This window comes from Hemicordylus capensis, chromosome 1 (assembly GCF_027244095.1).
Source record: "Hemicordylus capensis ecotype Gifberg chromosome 1, rHemCap1.1.pri, whole genome shotgun sequence".
NCBI classification, from domain to species: Eukaryota; Metazoa; Chordata; class Lepidosauria; order Squamata; family Cordylidae; genus Hemicordylus; species Hemicordylus capensis.
In genome coordinates, this window is record NC_069657.1 from 361,722,228 (window position 1) to 361,732,494 (window position 10,267).

The following is a 10,267-nucleotide window of genomic DNA, read 5'->3' on the forward strand; positions in this document are numbered from 1 at the left end:
AAGCTTTGTACCTAGCAACAGACTACTGTGTGGTCAGATAGGTACTTCAAAGGTTCATAGTCCATTGTGCAAAGAACTGTTATTTGCAAAGAACTGTTAACTCAGAGGTATGTTTTCTTCAAGTATCCAACAGCCGCAAAGGAGAAAAGCAGATGAGATAATTAAAAAAAACAAAAAACTGGCTGACAGATAGATTCAATTACTCATGAGTAGTCCAACTGAAGAACTGATTGTTAGTCATGACTAACCTGTCCCATTAATTTAATGGGACTACTCATGAGTTATTTAGTCATGGAGTCATTATTGCTTAAATAGCAGTTTCAGTGCAAACATCCCAAAATTATTTGAACTCAGACGTTGATTGACCTGCCAGTGTCTACAAAGAAAATTGACAGGTGTTCAAAATTACCTCTCCCCAAAATCTCTAATTCTAGTCTTACCATATCAGCCTCAACAAGAAGTGGGGCTTCCTTCATGATTGCCCCACAACTGTGGAACAGTATTCCACAGGAAGTGTATCAAAGCACAACTTTGGTGGTCTTTGGAAGAAGAGTGCAAAAGCTGTCTTTCTACAAGGGCTTTTTGGAGTTGGTGATGAATGCTCCTAATTGTATGTTGATAATGGGCCAGTTTGGTTGATACCTTACCAATACATGTGACTAGGAAGGGGTCATGCAGAGAGCATGCTTATCAGGACATCCTGTGTGGAGACTATACCCTTTTGCCATGGATTAATTCAAGTGGAAAATCTCCACAACCCATTAATTTAATTAATTTGATTAATTAGAAAATAATCTTTAATTAATTACAGTAATTCCAATCATTATTTTAGAATTCAAGCTCTAGAAACCAACTATTATTGACTGATTATGAACAGAAAATTGTTAAACTATCTCTCATAGTAACTGTTGTGTGTAAAATGATCTTGAAGGATGAGTGCATAGCATTTAGGCATTTAGGAATGCCTTGTGTAGAAACTTTCTGCAGCTGACAGTTGATATCTATACAGTTATCAAGTTGTGAAGAAATTGATTCCAAGAGTAGCAAGGACCTGAAGGGCAAAGAAAGACAATAGGCTCAAGGAAGAGAAAAACAGCATAGAGAAGAGGAACAAAAAGGCACAGAGATGAGATAAGGGAGGGGGAAAATGGCAACAGAAAGTAAGAGGAGGAGGAGGAGAGAGAAGCAAAGTTGATGTAGAGGAAAATGAGGAGAAGACAGATGTAATGTTGCCAATATGCAGGCATTTGTTTTGCAAAATTAAAATATAAGCAAACTCACTCGAGAGCCTTTATTTATCCTGCTGCTTAGCTGATTTGCTGGTTTGCTGAAATGTCTGTTCACAAGCCAGACTGTGCCACAGAAGCCTGTTTAATGATATCAGTTCCTTATACCATGTGGGAGTTAATGGGTAGAAGATGACAAAAACATAATAATACTTACTTTGTATACAGCATTTTAGAATGTTCAAGCTGCCTCATATATACATGAATTATCTCAGTAATTCTTACAACCTTATAATGTAGTAGGATTACATGGAGGGGGCTACCTATGGTCATCTAATGAGTTAATGGCTGTGGTGAAATTTGAGCCTCAGACCTCCTGACCCATGGCTTATATTTTTAGCCAATACACTATACCAACTCTCATGACAAATCCTTATCTCCCCCATCCACCCCCACCTCTCTTACTACAAGGTTTAGTGAATGAAGCACTAACATTGCCAATGACATGCTGGAGATACTAATCAGCAATTGCAATTTGGCATTAGAAGAGAATATATTGAAGCCTGTGAGACGATTTCACCAGCAAATACCATCTGAATGTAAGATTTCCTGCCTCATAGGTAGAAACAAAGCCTGTAGACAGAGCAAATCTAGCACAATAAGTGTTTGCCTGTTCAGGCAGTTGTGAGGCAGAATCTGAGCTCTTTCTCCTTCTGAGCCAACTATCCAATACATTTATAAGAATAATAGCCCTGAGATTTTTTTATTATTATTGTTTTTTTGCAAAATAGTGTGCACATTGAGCATACCATTTCACAAATAAACTCAATGCTCATGCTTGGTTGTGCTTGCGTTTACCTGACTGGCATTTGATTTCAGTGGGTTCAGGTTGAGCAAAACTATGGGTGCAGTTCTGCATTCAGTTTTTCACACAGTCATTTGAAAAAAGGAACCCATATGCCATCTATAACTAAGCTTCTCTCTGACTAGTATTTTATAGAGGGAGGATATGTATGCAGAAGGATATGTATGCAGAATTTATAGGTTCAAAGCAAGGATCTTTATGCCGAACCTATAGGCCCAGAATATCTGTTTTGCATTCAGAATAAATACCCCTGCCTGAAAGCTTGGAGAGCTGTTGCCAGTCAGTGTAAACAATACTGAGCTAGATGGACCAATGGACTGACTCTGTAAAAGGCAGCTTCCCATGTTCATGTTATTTTCTGGCTCTTACCAGCGACCTGGGTGCAAAGATAAAGGCCTAGATGAAAGCCTGGAGTCATTCATCTGCCAAAAAGTAATGCTGGGGTCAGGGAAAGGCCTTTTAAAAGGCCAGAGCAAGACAGAGCTGCTGGAGGCTGCCAGTAGTTATGTCACCACTTGGAGCTCTGGATTGCTTAGGCTCTTCCTTGTAAGTCTGGGAGGAGGGCCCATCTGATGTCCTTTCCCTCAAGCCGAGTAAACTATTGCTTCATGTTTTGAGGGAGTGGCAAGGAATCCCATCCAAAGACCACATTCTCTCCCAAGAGCTTAGCAGTATGATCTCTTCTCTATCATAGCATTTGGAAAGAGAAGAGGGAGGTCTGGAAATAATTACGGAGGGAGCTAAGCCCCAGCTGCCCACAACTCTTACAGGAAATGAAGTGGAAGCACAGGTGCCATCCTATATAAGAACAACTAGTGTGAAACATCTGTCTCTCCTCCTATGTTTTAAGGCACACACGGCCAATCATTTCAGGAAGAGCAAAAGGTTTCTCCTTGAAAGAACACTACCATAAGGAGTTTGATCTATAACACATGATAGAATGATTTAATTGTACTTCAATTGCTTTGTACTATTGAGGTCAACATGATGGGCTACAGCAGTTTAAAATACAATTGTTAGATACTTTACAGGTTACTTTACAAAACAAACTGTGAACATGCGACAAATCCCAATGACCCTTCATTTGCAACCATAAGCATCCCCCTAATATCCTTTCCTGGAGCCTCCTGATCCCCAAGGACCTTCCCTTCACCAGCTCTTCTGATTGGTTTACTTACATGCTTATTTCTCTGTAAACACTGAAGTACCGAAGTATGAATAGATATGTTGGAAGCCAACCAACTCTTCTCAGTTTTTGTTTAACTGTCTCTTGTGTGCTGCAAACAAGCCTTGCCAGCTCCATGGCCCAACTTTCTATTACTGGAATTGTGCTACTAGTTTTGAAAAGTAATTCTTTCCCACCAGTTCAAATGTGCATTTCTGAGATAGTATAGTCTTCTTACAGGAATTGTTCCACTCTTGGCTTGATACAGAAAGTCATTTCAATTTCAATTTTAAGTCATAGAGCCCCTGGTGGCGCAGTGGTAAAACTGCCGCCCTGTAACCAGAAGGCTACAAGTTCGATCCTGACCAGGGGCTCAAGGTTGACTCAGCCTTCCATCCTTCCGAGGTCGGTAAAATGAGTACCCAGAATGTTGGGGGCAATATGCTAAATCACTGTAAACCGCTTAGAGAGCTCCGGCTATAGAGCGGTATATAAATGTACTTTTATATAACTTGTACTTTTCACAAGTCCAGATGTCCAAGTAAGAATGCTTTCAAACAATTCCCCATTTGATACAGTCCCTATTATACCACAGCTTAAGGTAGGTAAAGGATAGGGTTTCCATTCCAATGGACAAATACTACTGATGCAATTAGTAAAACTTAACTGATTACGGCTTGCTGTTTGATAAAATAAATATTAGTTCAATAAAAGATAGCATCTCAAACTATGAATCTTGTTGGCTTCAGGAACAGTAAAAGTAGGTCAATGCTGGGTATTGTTTATTGCTTAAACTAAACAGTATTGTAGGAAGGAGATCCAACAAAGCTTTCCATGACAGGATATCGAATTGCAACAAAATCAAACAATGACATCTCAGGCTAGAGGCATTACATTATCTGAACAAACACACTTGCTAATTGCACTCTGCAGGGCAGTGATACATTGCCCATTAGCTTCTCAGTTGATCCTTTTCATGGATGATGGCACGTACCATCCCACAAATCTCTCTGGGGAGGTGCCTCTGGCAGTTGCAGAAATCCACATTCCCTTTATTACATTATCCTTTCCTGTAGTTTTCCTCCCTGAAATGTCTCCCTTATATTATTGGCTTAGTGCAAAACTGTGGGACAAGATTGCATTTCATTATATTGCAGCTTTCAAATCCTATAATGAAATCATAAAGAAAAATGTTCACATTTATGATGAAGGAAAATTTTAAGTTACCAGATCCTAGTAATCCTCTTTCTCTCATTTGAGGCTGACACTCTGAATTTTGTGAGGCCTAAATAGGAATAATAGTAATTTGTATTTCCTGGAATTAAGGCTTAATGGGAGACAACATGCAAATCAGATATATCATTTTGCAATGATAGGCAAAGCTGCTAAATACTTGATCCAAAGTCATGGCAAATATTAGATAAACAGCATGGACTGGAGAATATATAAAGATATAAGTACCTAATGTTACTGTTAATGGCCTGTAAGAGAGCTATAACTTGAATGGACTGATATTCAGGGATACTGTATAGTTATCATAGATATTTAGTGACTTTAATCCTGCCAAGCCTTTAGAAGTACAGGTGAGGCTAGCAACATTGTTCCCTACATTTTTGTAGGGAATATTCATGTTCTCAAGGCCTTATCCATTGCATAACTGAATGTAAGCTTTATCAGTTCCAGTTAAACATATATAAGTGGGACATAATTGAACTGACAATGTATAATCAGCGGGGATCTGGATCAGGGCTGGCATCAGGGGTTGGCATTACTGGGCCCATCTGTTGAGGGCTCTGGGCCCTGAGAAGGATCCACCACAGATACCTGAGACTACTTCTGTGCCCACAAGCTTTCATGTGATAACAGCAGAGCAGTAGAGGCCAGTGTGGGCGCCACTGAGCGGAGGGGAGGGGGACGCCGAGAGGCACCTTTCAGCATAAATTAGGTGCTTACCTCCACTCCGGCCATACCTGCAAGCTGCTCTGAGCTTCAATGCACCACCCAGCATTCTCTGCAGTGAGGGGTCGGCTCTGCTGGTGGGGGATCAGCTCTGCGGAAGCCAGGTGAGTGGCGGAGCTGATCCCCTGCCACAGGGAGTGCCGGGCAGCATGCTGCAGCTTGCAGGTGCTGCTAGAGCGGAGATAAGCACTTTTGAATTTGTGCTTAAGGGTGCCTCTTGCTCCCACCCACCCCACCGGTAGTGCCTGCCTGCCTGCATCAGCCACTACTGCAACCCAGGGCCCATCTAAGTAGGAGTGAGTGGAAGGCAATTTGCTGAAATCTGTGGCCAAGGCCCATGATGACAATACTTGTTTCTTCACCAATCAAGCTAAGGGCAGCAGAGCTACCACAAATGATAGATGAACTCTAAGCCCCGTTCACTGTCTCTTTTCTTTCTTTGTTCTTTTTATTCTTTTAAGCTTGGAACAGGAAACTATGTTTTTCCTTTCTCTGTAATATGAACTGCTTCATGAAGGTATATACCCAAAAAGTGCTATACAAATATCAATAGTTTTAACAACAAAGATCCTCAAAAGAGGTACAGTAAGTCACAACTCATGTGTGCATCAACAATCCTGTTAAATTAAGATATATGATCTTAATTTAAAGAAAAGGAAATCTTGAGATGAAATCCCTGTAATTTGGCTTCTCTTGATTTTGTCAGGTTGTCTTCACTGGATCAGACATATTGTCTGGCAGATAAACATTAAATGTACATGAACATATATTGAAGCACTTATTTTCAAATGCTTTTTAAAATATTCTGCTCAAGCTTGACTTTTGAGCACAAATTGTTTGTTTGAATGTAATATTCAAACAAGCCTTTTTGGAAGGGCAGTATAAAAATTGAATGAATGAATGAATATACATGAAGCCAACTGATTATCTCAATTTCATTGTTAGGAAATAATTTTTCTCCAGGTTTAATTAATTATGGACCCAAACATTATCGGAACACAACTCAGAAAACAAATTCAAGTGGGCTAGTATGAGGCAAGCACCACAACATGACTCCAAAGGTTTACTAAGGCTTGGATTAAAATATGAGCCAGAGAAGAATTTATGCCCTCCATCTGTTCCTGCCTCTTCCAAGTCCTTTCCCCTCTACACTTGGTTACCTTTATTCCTGCTTAATTGGCATTATCACCTCCATCATGCCCAGTGGCACCTTTAGGCCCAAGGCCAGAGCCCCATGCTTCATTTGGGCCTTGGGCCCAAATCCAGAGCCTCTTCCTTCATATGTGGTGGCCTCCCAGAAGCACCAGGAATTTTGTTTGCCCCCACCCCCAGCATTCCAGCTGGTCAGAAGAGCTGACACCCTGGCCCTTTAAGCAAGCACTAGAGTGGAGCATGCTCAGCTATCTCCACCCCCCATGTATGGATGCTTGGCATAGAAGCTGCCCTAGAATAATGTAGGCGCTGTACAAAGAACATAGTTGCTTATTTTATTTTATCCTGTATTCTGCGGGGCCCACATTAGCCTATTAGGTCCAAACTCTGCAATAACCTAGCTGCACCACCAATCACGCCTGTCACATTGCTGCCTGCCAAATGCAAGGAGCAAAAGGAAACCTAGTCTTTCCAGTGCTACTGACTGATGTCTATACTCTTTGTAAGAACATAAGTACAGCCCTGCTGGATCAGGTTCAAGGCCTATTTAGTCCAACATCTTGTCTCACACCGTGGCCAACCAAATAACTCTGGTAAGCCCACAGGCAAGAGCTGATGTCATGGTCATGTCCTCTCTCTTGTTGCTCCTCTGATATTTAGAGGCATCTTGCCTCTTAGGCTGGAGGTGGTAGCCTATAGCCTTCAGACTAGTAGCCTTTGATAGACTTGTCCTCAGGGCCATTGCTAAGGGTTTGGGTGCCCCCCTGAAACCTAGAAATTGGTGCCCTCTCCCTCATCAATGGCAGGCTTCCCCCCCCCCCCACCGGCTTTTGCATGTGCGAATGCGCACGCTTTGACGTCCACTCAGCTAATTTCAGATCCGTTCCAGGTTGAATGAGGAAGGCCCCACTCTGAATGCATGTGCATGTGCACTGCCTTGATACTGCCACCCAGAACAAAACTCATCTCTGCACACAGATGAAAAAAACTCGAGGAAACACTGCAGGAGAGGGAGGAAGCTTAAAAAAAAATCCCCATCAACTGATTTGCACAGTCTTATTTTGATGCAAGTCTTTTACAAGATCATTTATTCAGCAGCTTTGAGTACCCAGAATGTTGGGGGCAATATGCTAAATCATTGTAAACCGCTTAGAGAGCTCCAGCTATAAAGCGGTATATAAATGTAAGTGCTATTGCTATTGCTATTGCTATTAGCCCCTTATTGAATGGATTACTCAACCTGCAAGATCTCAGTGCTTAATATCCCCACTCCACCTAACTGCTACCTGCCTCTGGTGGGCTCCCTTTCCCCTCCTCCTTCTTGTGCCCGGCTGGATCCCTCTTTACTTGCTAGTTCCTTCTTCATCCTACTTTCCCCCCTTCCCTGTCCTCTGTTCACCATTTCATACCTTGCTTCCCCCAGCTTCTACCCTATCCCCTTTCTCATGATGTCCCCCTCTTTTCCCCACTGGTTTTCTCAATTCATATACATTGCACTTGTTCTCTCTTCTGGCTGCATGCTTGCTTTTAAAAAGCCCAGTTGATGATCTTCATCCCCTTTTTGGTAGGAGTCAGTCAGTAGCCCCCCACCCCATCCCTCCTCCTCTCCCTTGGTCCCCCACCCATTTGATTTCTCAGTTCACACATATTGTACTTGTTCTCTCCTGCATGCTTGCTTTTAAAAATCCCATTTTATTTTATGTTACTTTCACCCCCTTTTTGGAGAGTCAGCCAGCCAGCCAGCCATGAGCCTGCTCCCTGCCCCTTTCATTCTCATTTCTCCCTCCCTCCCTCCCTCCCTCATCTTTTTTTTCCATTTTTTTTTAATGTAAACTGCCCTGAGCCTTTTGGAAGGGCGGTATACAAGTTTTAATAAATAACAACAACAAACAACAACAACAACAACAATAATAATAATAATAATAATAAATACATAATTTGATTTCTCAGCAGTTTTGCTTACTTTTTTCATGTTTCTTTTGCCTTTCTTCCTTCCCCATTCCTCCTTCGCAATAAAGGTAAAGTGTGCCATCCAGTCGGTGTTGACTCCTGGCGAGCAGTTAATGCATGCAGCACTTCGCTCAGAGCAGGCAACCAAACACTCCCTCTCGCTCGCTCACCCTGCTGCCTGCCTCATGTGTGTTTTTCAGCAGGGCTGGCTGCATCATCTCTCCTCTGATCATGTGAGAGATTCTGCGCACAGCAGACCCCAGCCGGGAGCAACCAGGCTGTCTGGGACTCAGGAGGCAGGCAGGCCTGCCACAGCTGGGACTGCATGTCCGCCCTCACCGCCCCTCACGCCAAGAGAGATTGAGGGCTGGTCCCTGCTGCAGTTGGAACTGGCAGGGGCAGAGCAGGGGACACTTGGAGGCCTCCAGCAGGTCTTGGAGGTCCCCATGACTCTTGCCTTGCCACCGGAGATGAGCACATGGCCACCCGTGAGCTCTGGGTGCTACAGGTGCCCCCCTGCAATGCGGTCTGTGCTTGTTGTGTTGCGCTGACCCTGCTTGTCCTCCATGAATTTATCTAAGCCCTTCTTAAAGCCATCTAGGCTGGTGGCTGTCACCACATCTTGTGGCAGAAAATTCTATAGGTTAATTATGTAATGTGTGAAAAAGTACTTCCTTTTGTCAGTCCTGAATTTCTTGGCAATCTGTTTCATGGGATGACCCCCTGGTTCTAGTGTTATGTGAAAGGGAGGAAGACTTATCTCTTTCCACATCATGCATAAATTTATAGACCTCTATCATGATGCTCCACAGTCATATTTTCTCTAAACTAGAAAGCCTCAGGTGTTGTAGCCTTACCTCATTAGGAAGGTACTCTAGGCCCATGATCATCTTGGCTGCCCTCTTCTGCACCTTCTCCAGTTCTATAATGCCCTTTTTGAGGTATGTTGACCAGAATTGTACACAGTACTCCAAATATGGCTACACAATCAATTCGTATATTATGAAATTAGCAGTTTTATTTTCAGTCCCCTTCCTAATGATCCCTAGCATGGAATTTGCCTTTTTCAGAGCTGCCACACATTGTCTCAACATTTTCAATGAGCTGTCCACCACAACCCCAAGATCTCTGTCTTGGTCAATAACCAACAGCTCAGACCCCATCAGTGTGCATGTGAAGTTGGGGGTTTTTGCCCCAATATGCATCACTTTACACTTGCTAACTTTGAACCACATCTGCCATTTTGTTGACAACTCCTCAGATTTGGAGAGATCTTTTTGGAGCTCCTTGATATCTGTTTGGGATTTCACTACACTAAATAGTGTTGTGTAATCTGCAAATTTGGCCACCTCGCTCAAGGTCATTTATGAATAAATTAAAAAGCACTGGTCCCAGTACAGATCCCTGAATGACTCAACTTCTTACTTCCCTCCACTTGCGTTTTGGGTGGTATAGAAATGTATTACATAAACAAACAAAAAACAAATAAATAGAGAGCAGTCTACTTATACCTACAGACAACAGGCAAGCAAGTCACCATGCAGTCTACATATGAGCCACAGACCCATCTCTCTATACCCATAATGAATGAATTGCCCACTACTAGGAAGCCCCCACCCTGTGGAGGAGTACAAGCAGATATGCAATCATCATCCACAGAAGAGGTCCCTTGTAAGGGAGCCTTTCCATCTTCCTCGGAATGATGTCCTCCTTCCCCGAGACCTCCATTTTTAATGACAGCAGAGGAGCCATCAGCCTGGGAGTGGGATGCCTCTATCACATCCCTGAAGCTCTTCTCCATGTATCTCTCTGACTTTCTCCAGATCATCTACCTTGGCTTTGCGGGAATGAACTTGTTCCCTGAGAGCCAAGAATTCCTTGCACTGAGCACACATCCACAACTTCTGCCCATTGAGCAGATATTATTTATTTATTTATTTATTTATTTTG